Raw genomic sequence first — 9878 nt, forward strand, 5'->3', positions numbered from 1 at the left:
TTCCTAGCTAAAACTGTGACGTTTTTCCTGTGACTTTTTACTAGCCAAAACTGTGACTTTTTCCCCTGTGACTTTACTACAGGCCACCATAAGTTAGCGTGACTTTTTCCCAGCCAAAATTGTGACTTTTTTCAGTCACCTTTTTTTCTTGTGACTTTATTACTGGCCACCATAAGTTAGCGTGACTTTTTCCTAGCCAAAACTGTGTCTTTTTTCCTGTGACTTTGTTACAGGCCACCATAAGTTAGCGTGACTTTTTCCTAGCCAAAACTGTGACTTTTTTTCCCGTGACTTTATTACAGGCCGCCATAAGTTAGCATGACTTTTCCTAGCCAAAACTGTGACTTTTTTCTGTGACTTTATTACAGGCCACCATAAGTTAGTGTGACTTTTTCCTAGCCAGATTTGTGACTTTTTTTGTTGAGACTTTATTACAGTGCACGGACTAATCAAATACCTCACCGTTTTATCACCAGCACCGAAATGAATGTACCTGTTCTCTCTCTCTCTTTACTTTGCAGTGAAATTGAAAGATACAAAAGACGTCTTCTCCTCCCAGTGCTGATGGTGTGGAAACTGGACATACGAGAAAATAACGGTAGCCAAAGCTGTTATCTATAACTACACAATGGGTGGCGTTATTTTTAGCTTGAAAAGAAATATTGTGAATTTAGTGTTACATAAACCATAAAATCAAAGTTTTTCTCTCCCGCTGGTCAAACTTTGTGATGTTGCACGAATAAAATAATGATGATGTATCGTAATAGCACTACATAAATAAAAAACAGACTCAACTACTGTAATTAGTATTGTAATTTTCCTATTTTTCTATTAATCCTGAGTTAATTCGGGAATGCAAAAAAAAAGTCATATATCATTGTAATAATTTGCAAAGTGCTGATAATTTTGCAGGAAAAAATATACATTCTGTAGTATCTAATGTAGAATAACTAAAAAAAAAATAATGAATAACACCTACTTACCTTTTTCACATACAAAAAAAAAGTAACCCCAAACAGGGATTAAGCTGAGAAAGACTAAATGACAAGCCTTAAGCCTACATTGTTGGGTGAACTTTTAATCCAGGAAACTTTAATAAGTGGTAATTCGGTTATTTCCTTAATCCCCTTTGATGTTGGAATATTCCACCTCGTTAATGATACTTTTTATTTATGCCATTGACTTTATTTTTTTACGTTATTAATTTCCACTCGAACCTTTTGAGAACAGGCATTTGAAGCTTTCATTTCGAAATTTAGGTCTTTTCTTAGTCTAGTACTCTACCCCTGGTCTTGCTTCTCTCAATACTCTGTACGGTATTTAGCGTACATTAACCCCTGGCATTTGATTTCAGTTAATCTGTTCAACTCGTTCTTCACACTTTGCTCCTCACGTTGTAATCAACGGTTTTTGCTCGGTCGAGATGTCTATATTATTACGCGTATTTTCAGCAGTTGCAGCATACGACCAGTGGTTTAGAGGTTTATATACATCTTTCTTGCAGTGTTTCTGATCATATACTTACATATTGGTGAGATGGACACGAATGACTTGGAGATGAAGGAATTATCGAAGTACGCTTTCCACTTTTTCTTGGTTCGTCCCCGTACATAGGAGTTTTCCTGAATTCACAGTATATTGAAGGCGACTCGCGAGGGTCACCTTTGTAAGAGGCTTGAAAGCGCTGAATCTCCTAGCAGAATACTACAAAATATTATTGATTATTGACTCCTGGTTACTTGTTCGGAGAAATACGTGGCTCTCTCTCTCACCAGTCATACTAGCTCGCTGTCCCCCCGATATCTGTCGTGTCTGCAGCCTTTTAGGCGCAAAACGTTTAGCCGCAATAATGTTTTCTAGAACCTCTTCTTTTTTTAACGCTTGAGTGATGTTGAAATACGTTGGAATGTAGATTTTTGATAAGGCTGTTTAAAAGTAGAAGGGAAGTGAGGCAGATAAGTCAGGTAATATTTCGTAAGTCTCGGTTTTATACTCTTATCGAATGTTTCTGCCACGCATACGTATTTCATCTCTTGACGTTCATTGGTATGAAGCTCAGGTTTTATGCGTAATGCGATTATTCTCTAGACCAAATAGGCCTTGATGTAATGTATATGACGTAGAGAAACAGTGCCTTTTCGTAATACTTCGTTATTGTATTACAAAATCAGACGCATGACCTCACACAGGAATATTTGCATTCGTATCTGAAGCACACGTCACTGGATATTCGTATGTGGCAGAAAACACGTGTGGCAGTTTTTTTATGGTACGTTTTAAACCTTTGGTATCACATTGCTTTGGATTCGAGAACTTTCCACATGTTAGAGATACTCAATTTATGCAGATATATTCTTTAATTAATCACTGAAATGTGTACGTAATGGTACTAATATATTAGAACTAGGTTTTTAAAAAGTCACCCATCGTATAAATTTGAGAATCTTTTGTTGCAAACGGTCTGTTATTAATCTGCAATTTTTCTTATTTACGTTATTTAATAATTCATCTCATCTCAGTTTTGTATTTGAATTACGCCATTACTCAAATATAGGTAATATACGTTTACTGTTTTTTCTCCTATCACGGGACTTTTCGTATATACGTTTTATTCTTTAAAAATTTAGCGTCTCGCAGTAATTAATTTCATCATATAAGTTCATTTTAATATGTGCCATTTTATCCGTTTAAACCAGTGACGTCATACAACCACGAATATGTGTTTGAGTATTATTATACTTTTTATTTATTTTCAAATACGATTTTGGTGTGTCCGTTTTACCTCCCATGATGTTGCACATACAGTAAAGTTTATTATTTCCAAGTTTTAAATAGAATCTATTTTTTAGAAAGTGTTGATAAGTACATGGTTGCTTTAATACTTTGTGTAATTTGTTCCTATTTGCGTTGAAATACACGGAAAACGTTCAGCGCGAAATAGTGTGTGTCTCCGAAACCCATTTCAAAACATTGACTTCGGCTACCATGCCATTCACTTTTGCACTAACGAACACACCTTTTTTTATGTAGTCTCTCAATTTATTAGTTTTGTTAATAGACAGTACATACATTTGAGGGAGAAATTTGGGTTATTAGATAGGCCAAGGCCAAGATAAGCATTCATTCAGGGCAACAAGTAATTTTGTGAAATACATTGATGCTATTCGGACACGTTACAGTCAGCCATTCCAACTACGATCCATTCTTCTAAGTGTATTCTCGCCAGATTAAAAAAAACTAGAGTATAGGGCATCAGTGCCCTTGTCGAGATTCCTCCACTGATTTCCCCCGTTTGGATGGTAAACTGTCATTACTAATATAGTGACTTGGAACCTGCTGTTACGTAGAAGAAAATGCATCGTCATTGTTTTGGCTAGTCCTTGAGAATATAGGCATAATCGTGAATGCATTGTAAACATTGTATACGAATCATTTTGAATTATTATTAGAATAATTATGTTTGAAGCTCCCCTTGCCAATATAATTTGATTGGTGTTCGAATTTTTGTTTAGCCCCTTTAATTTTTAGCCTAAGGAATAACACCATGATTTTCTTGTGTTATATATGATCACAGATATTCCTACATATGAATGTCGCTCACTCATAATGTGAAAGCGATTGCGGTGAAATGTCAGTAATTGTTCTCCGATAACTTAGAGTTTTGAAGGACCTGATAAAGGTTACGATAACATGACACGTACATTGACTGTAGTCAGTTTACTTCATGAACTCTAATAAAGCTGATATCTTAGTGTTTAATGCTACGCGCTTTTCCCTAAGAAAGAATCGGATCCGTCCAAGAGTCTATTGGTTTGCATATTCCATCAAAAAGGTTTATGTTCTGCCAGATATAGAGCACCAAGTACTTCACGGAATGGAGATCAAAGAAAACGGGTGTGTCAATTACAGAAAATAGATTATAAAATTCGGTGGTTAACTATAACTAATGTACATGGCTCTGGTTATCGTAAGTCGTTGGGTAAACCAGATTTTTTGCACTCTCACCTTGCTCTTTATAATTAACTCTCTCGAAGTCTAGAAGGCCTTCAGCGGGTTCCGTAGTGTTTGGTAAGGACCAAAGGGTTTATGTCATCGACGTATTTGGTATAACTGCGAGATCTCTGTCATTGAGGAGTGTTTTTCTTGCTTTAATTATGTCATATAAACCATTGGCTCATTTGACATTTACATATGTAGACGCATCTCGTAGATCACACATGCGCAAATAGATTATAGAGGTTATGCACGACATTCATTACCCAAGAACGAAAGAGAGAGAGAGAGTGTGTGTGTGTGTAATTTTGTTGACCTATGCAAATGTTATTGTACAGTAAAAACAGTTTAACTTGTAGAAGTGGCTGACAAAAACCAGTTCTAATTATACACATACATACTACGTGCCTATATATATATATATATATATATATATATATATATATATATATATATATATATATAAGAAAAATTACTGGTGTCGGCTATGAAGACATTTTCCAAAGGACTGGGACATAGCAGAATAAAATCACATACTAAAATTAAAGTTGCTTGGTTTCAGTTCTCCAAGTCTGTTTACACTTGCGAGGAGGAGGCGTAGCTTTTTTGACATAGCGAGGGCGCGCTATTTATAAATATTGTTTTCGCAGGACACTTGATCTGGATTATTTCTTGATGGAAAACAACAAGCATGTTGTTTTGTTGTCCTTCGGATTAGGCTTAACGACACTTTAAATCCTGAACACTTTATACGTTTTGGAAATAAATGAATCCATTTTGTGCATTCCTAGGGTGATGTTTATGTTCGTATCAAAACTTCATGTCATGAAACTAAACTCGATTATATTTCTAACGTGTTTTTTTTAGCGCCTATCCAATGAACAGCAATTTTATCATCTCAGAACATGAAAAAAACTGCATTCTGATCGTATGCTTATTTTTTCCAGTGTATGATAGTTAATTTTATTTCAGGGGCGCAGGATGTGTAGAACTAAAAAAAAAAAAATTGTATATGAGGTTGCACAGAAACAAAGGAACAGTATACAGTGTCAGAAGGCATGTCAAGGTGAGTGAAGAGTATACAAGTTTATTGGTAAAACTGGTGTGACAGAAGAAAAAGTTATTGTAGATAGAATAGAAATGAGTGAAAATAACAGAGAACTTTCGGGATATTCTGAAGATGTGCTTGGCTAGGTTCGAATGGTCGACAACAATGGTTACAGTATTTGTGCAAAGTTATTTAAACGCAAATTAACGGAGAGGACATCGTGGAATGTTTGCCATATTGTTGGGAATACATGGTTTCCAAAGAAGAATCTTCAAATGCTTACTTAAGAAAAAGAAAATGTTAACAAAAGACTTAGCTTGTGTTAGTGCTGAGCAGGGGGAGGTGGTAATTGATGGGCTCATGGGGTGGGAAGAGTAGTTGCTGGAGGCATAAGTGTTCATTATCAGTTTGAGGCAAAATTATTGTAAGTTTTATTTGGAGGGGAATGGTAGAAAATATTGTTATAAATGGGATGGTGATAAGGTGAATTTTGACCAGGAAGATGAGGATGTGGATAAAAATGAAATTGGGATAAAGACACCAAAGCTGAAGGAATAATGGAGGAAGGTTCAAAAAATGTGTTTTTGAGGGAGAATGAAATTTGAAGGTTAACGAAGGAAAAAGGGTTATTGTCTGAAGTACAGCTGCTGCATAAAAGTTTATTTTGAGGCAGTAGTCAAGAACACTGACAATTTAGCGGTGATGTTGAGCAAGCACTTTTAGGAAATTATGAAGTTATACTGGAGGGAAGAAAATGCAGAAAGAATTTATTTTTACTTGAAGTTATTCATTTTTAGAAGCACTGTAATGATTTTCAGCTGTAGCATAAACTTTCTGAGCCACAAGTCATAGTTGGGTGTATTATATACACTATGCTAGAGGTTAAGTAAACTATAGATGACTGATTCACCATGTAAGTTTTTCAACTGTTATTTTCCAGGAGGAAGTCTTGTGTGCTCTGCAGATTAAGGTAAATGTTTTAATCCATTTTATTTTATTTGCTTCTTGTGAAGTTTTATTTTATTTCCTTTATGTGAAATCTCAGTGTAGTATATTACGATGCCAAACCACTGTAAGTCTAACATTGTCATTCACAATATATTATTTTTAGCCATAAGCCTTGTTTATGGTGAATAGCAACCAATGAATGTAAATCCCAATTCATTGTATTTAAGGAAGCTAACGCTTTGACTTTACCAGTTACCGATTTGAGGCTCCCACGCTCATCAAAATCTTGGGCTACTCAATTTAATTATCTTCTTCATCGGTAAATCAATCTCTGGCTGACTCCTTTCACGGTAATATTCAGGGAACGCTGTTGTTACTTGCCGGTCAGGCACAGTCCAAACTTGGGTTACAACTGGCCTCCTTGACATCAGGTTGTAGCAGTTAAATGGCAAGACGGCCCTCGTATCCTTTGTGAATTGGGATCAGGCAGTTAAGCACAACGACTGGAAGCCTTGAGCAGAAGGCAACTAATCATGCATAGCGAGTGATTTGATTTAGGGAGGCACCAGGGAAGTATGGATGAAGTGAATGGATCTTCTGGCTGGTGGTCCGGAATTGGTGCCTTCCGTAACCCAAGGCGAGGTCCTGACGTTCAAAAGACGGGGCCTATTCATAAGAGATATGGCCCAAAAGATGGGAGTTATTCATAAGAGAATATGACACCATAAGATGGTGCCTGTTCATAAGATAGTATGACCCCAAAATGTGGTGCCTATTCATGAGAGATATGGCCCTAAAGGTGGGATCTATTCGTAAGAGAATATGACCCCAAAAGATGGTGCCTGTTTATAAGAGAATATGACCCCAAAATATGGGGCCTGTTCATAGGAAAAGATGGGCCCTATTCGTAAGAGAATATGACCCCAAAAGATGGTGCCCGTTCATAAGAGAATATGACCCCCAAAAGATGGGACCTATTTAAAAGAGACTATGACTCCAAAAGATGGGGTCTATTCAAAAGAGACTATGGCTTCAAAAGATGGGGTCTATTCATAAGAAAATTGCCATAGCAGGCATTTGAGTCGGCAAATTCTGGTTTATGAAGACAATAGTGGGTCATTTTGGAATTTGGCATTCCTTCTAAATCCAATTGAGCAGAATCAGGTTAATTTAAAAGGCCTGGTGACCGAAGTCTTGGTGTGTGATTTTGAATTTCGAATGGCGAGAGCTGCAAAGAAGCAGTAAGTTCATGTGGAGATAGGAAGGTAGGGCTGACAGAACAATACGAGGCACACCGAGCCTGTTTTAGTTTTCTGTAAAAGAAAACTATTGCGCCGGCTTTGTCTGTCCGTCCGTACTTTTTCTGTCCACCCTTAAATCTTAAAAACTACAGAGGCTAAAGGGCTGCAAATTGGTATGTTGATCATCCACCCTCCAATCATCAAACATACCAAATTGCATCCTTCTAGCCTTTTTTTTTTTTTTTTTTTTATTTAGGGTTAAAGTTAGCCATAATCGTGCGTCTGGCAGCTATATAGGCCGTGGTTAAAGTTTCATACACCGCGGCTCGTGCAGCATTATACCGAGACCACGGGAAGATAGATGTATTTTCGGTGGCCTTGATTATACGCTGTACAGAAAACTCGATCGCGCCGAAGAAACCTCGGCGCTTTTTTTTTTTATAAGTTTTTCATTATGTTAGTTCTCCAGACCTAAACTTTTGAACTCGAGTCATTTCCGGAAGTTTTAAATGGCAATACAGTACATTTCTTTTTTCTTGTTACAAAATTCCACATTACAAAAATATGTACTATGTATACGCATGCGCGAATGTTAGTTGTAAAATGTTCCTGATTGTTTTTAAAGATATTCGTCGTTAACACACACACACATATATATATATATATATATATATATATATATATATATATATATATATATATATATATATATATATATATATATATATATATAATATATATAAACTTTGTTTAATCATGTCCAGTACATGTGTTGTACTTATGTGCAAATTTATGTACGCATGAATAATGAAAAATATGTTTATCGTGTTAAGTATATTCATTATATAATTTATATATTCTCCCTTCATAAATCTTACTATGGCTGTAGTTTTTACCCTGAGTTTTTGTGCGTTGTGTTTCATTTGCTTTTAATCTGAAGATGTTCGGTCTTCAGCAGACTTCCGCCCTAAATATGTGTTAGTTTGTGTGTGTGAGAGAGAGAGAGAGAGAGAGAGAGAGAGAGAGAGAGAGAGAGAGAGAGAGAGAGAGAGAGAGCAGTACCGAAGGTGAGCAAGATTTCCCCAAAGACTCGGTTTTGCTGATGGAGGAGTATTTTCCGAGACACTTCATGGAATACCAACATAATGGTCCCCCTCCTTGTCTTGGGTGTGTGTGTGTGTGTGTGTTTGTGCATTTCTCTCTCTCTCTCTCTCTCTCTCTCTCTCTCTCTCTCTCTCTCTCTTCTTCTTCTCTTCCTGCTAGATTTTGTCAGGGTATCAGAGTGCTATATTTTGTCTCTCTCTCTCTCTCTCTCTCTCTCTCTCTCTCTCTCTCTCTCTCTCTCTCTCTCTCTCTCTCTCTCTCCCCCTTCGTTCTTCTTCCTGCTAGATTTTGTCAGGGTATCAGAGTGTGTATTTCTCTCTCTCTCTCTCTCTCTCTCTCTCTCTCTCTCTCTCTCTCTCTCTCCCCCTTCGTTCTTCTTCCTGCTAGATTTTGTCAGGGTATCAGAGTGTATATTCTTTTTTATGTACGAATTTCTGGAAATGAAAAAAAGATCAACATATCAGAACAGGAAAGAGACATGGGAAAATCCTTATTATTACCCATATTAGATAATGAAGATAATACGCAAACCATCATAGTGATGAACGCGCAGGGTTTAGTTTCAAGTAACTCAAAAGAAAAGATAGAGTACTTAGAAGAACTAACCCAAATTGAAAAAATAGAAATATTGAATATAAGTGAAACCTGGTATTCCCAAGAGACTGGTAATGATGACCAGATAAAGGGTTTCCAAACTTATAGATCAGATAGAAAAAATAGAAATCAAGGGGAACCATGATATATGGAAGAGATGCCAATCAAGGAAAAATCTGTGAGAAATATAGTAACACAGAATGTGAATTAATAGCGGTAGAATTTGAATCTGAAAAATTAGTGAACATTGTAATATATAGACCCCTAATACTAAAGAGTTTGACATAATAATTGAAAAATTGGATGAAATATGTAGAAATCACAAGGACTGGACTATACTCCTAACCGGAGACTTTAACTTTCCTTTTGTAGAATGGAAAGAACGAATAGGAGACTGTGGTTATATTTATACATATAAAAAAGAGAGCAATAGTAGTGCAGAAGATAAGAGGCAATTTGAAAAGCTATTAGATATGCTACTAGAACATAACATTCAGCAAATAAATCACCTGCCAACAAGAAAGGATAATATTTTAGACCTAGTATTTGTGAATGAGGTGAACTATGTTAAAGAAATAATAGTATATAACACGAGTATTTTGGACCATAATGTCATAGAACTAACAGTCCGTTCCAGAACACACGAAAACAGAGAAAAGCAAGAGACGAAAAAATGGGAAGGAGATGGAAAATACAATTTCTATAGTAAGAATATAAATTGGTCAAAAATAAATGAAGAATTAAACAAAGAATGGGAAAACATATTTGTAAGTGATGATATACAGGTAAATACCGATATATTATATAAAATATTAGAGGAAATAGTGGAAAAATATATACCGAAGAAAAAAAGTAAACATCAGTCACGAATTCCAAGAGACAGAAGGATCTTGTTCCAGAAAATTAGAAAGTGGAAAAAAGCTCTTGCAAAAGAAAAGAATGCATGGAAA

General features: G+C 36.1%; 1 protein-coding gene and 1 long non-coding RNA gene across 3 annotated transcripts in view; one reads left to right on the forward strand and one right to left on the reverse strand.

Moving 5' to 3' along the window:
* The window catches only part of LOC136849289 (uncharacterized), a 32475-nt gene extending 31245 nt beyond the window's left edge, over positions 1–1230 (forward strand). Inside the window, exon 2 of the long non-coding RNA XR_010856284.1 lies at positions 522–1230. This is a non-coding gene — a long non-coding RNA (uncharacterized lncRNA). The remainder of the gene's footprint in view (positions 1–521) is intronic.
* LOC136849287 (uncharacterized) overlaps positions 1–1885 on the reverse strand; it is a 28635-nt gene extending 26750 nt beyond the window's left edge. The window contains exon 1 of one of the 2 annotated variants that reach the window (XM_067122597.1): positions 1526–1885. The gene's annotated coding sequence lies outside the window, so the exon portion shown is untranslated. The remainder of the gene's footprint in view (positions 1–1525) is intronic. The other variant, XM_067122595.1, reaches the window with a different exon arrangement.
* Positions 1886–9878: the final 7993 nt, after the last annotated feature.

The sequence above is a fragment of the Macrobrachium rosenbergii genome, chromosome 20 (genome assembly GCF_040412425.1).
Source record: "Macrobrachium rosenbergii isolate ZJJX-2024 chromosome 20, ASM4041242v1, whole genome shotgun sequence".
Lineage (NCBI taxonomy): Eukaryota > Metazoa > Arthropoda > Malacostraca > Decapoda > Palaemonidae > Macrobrachium > Macrobrachium rosenbergii.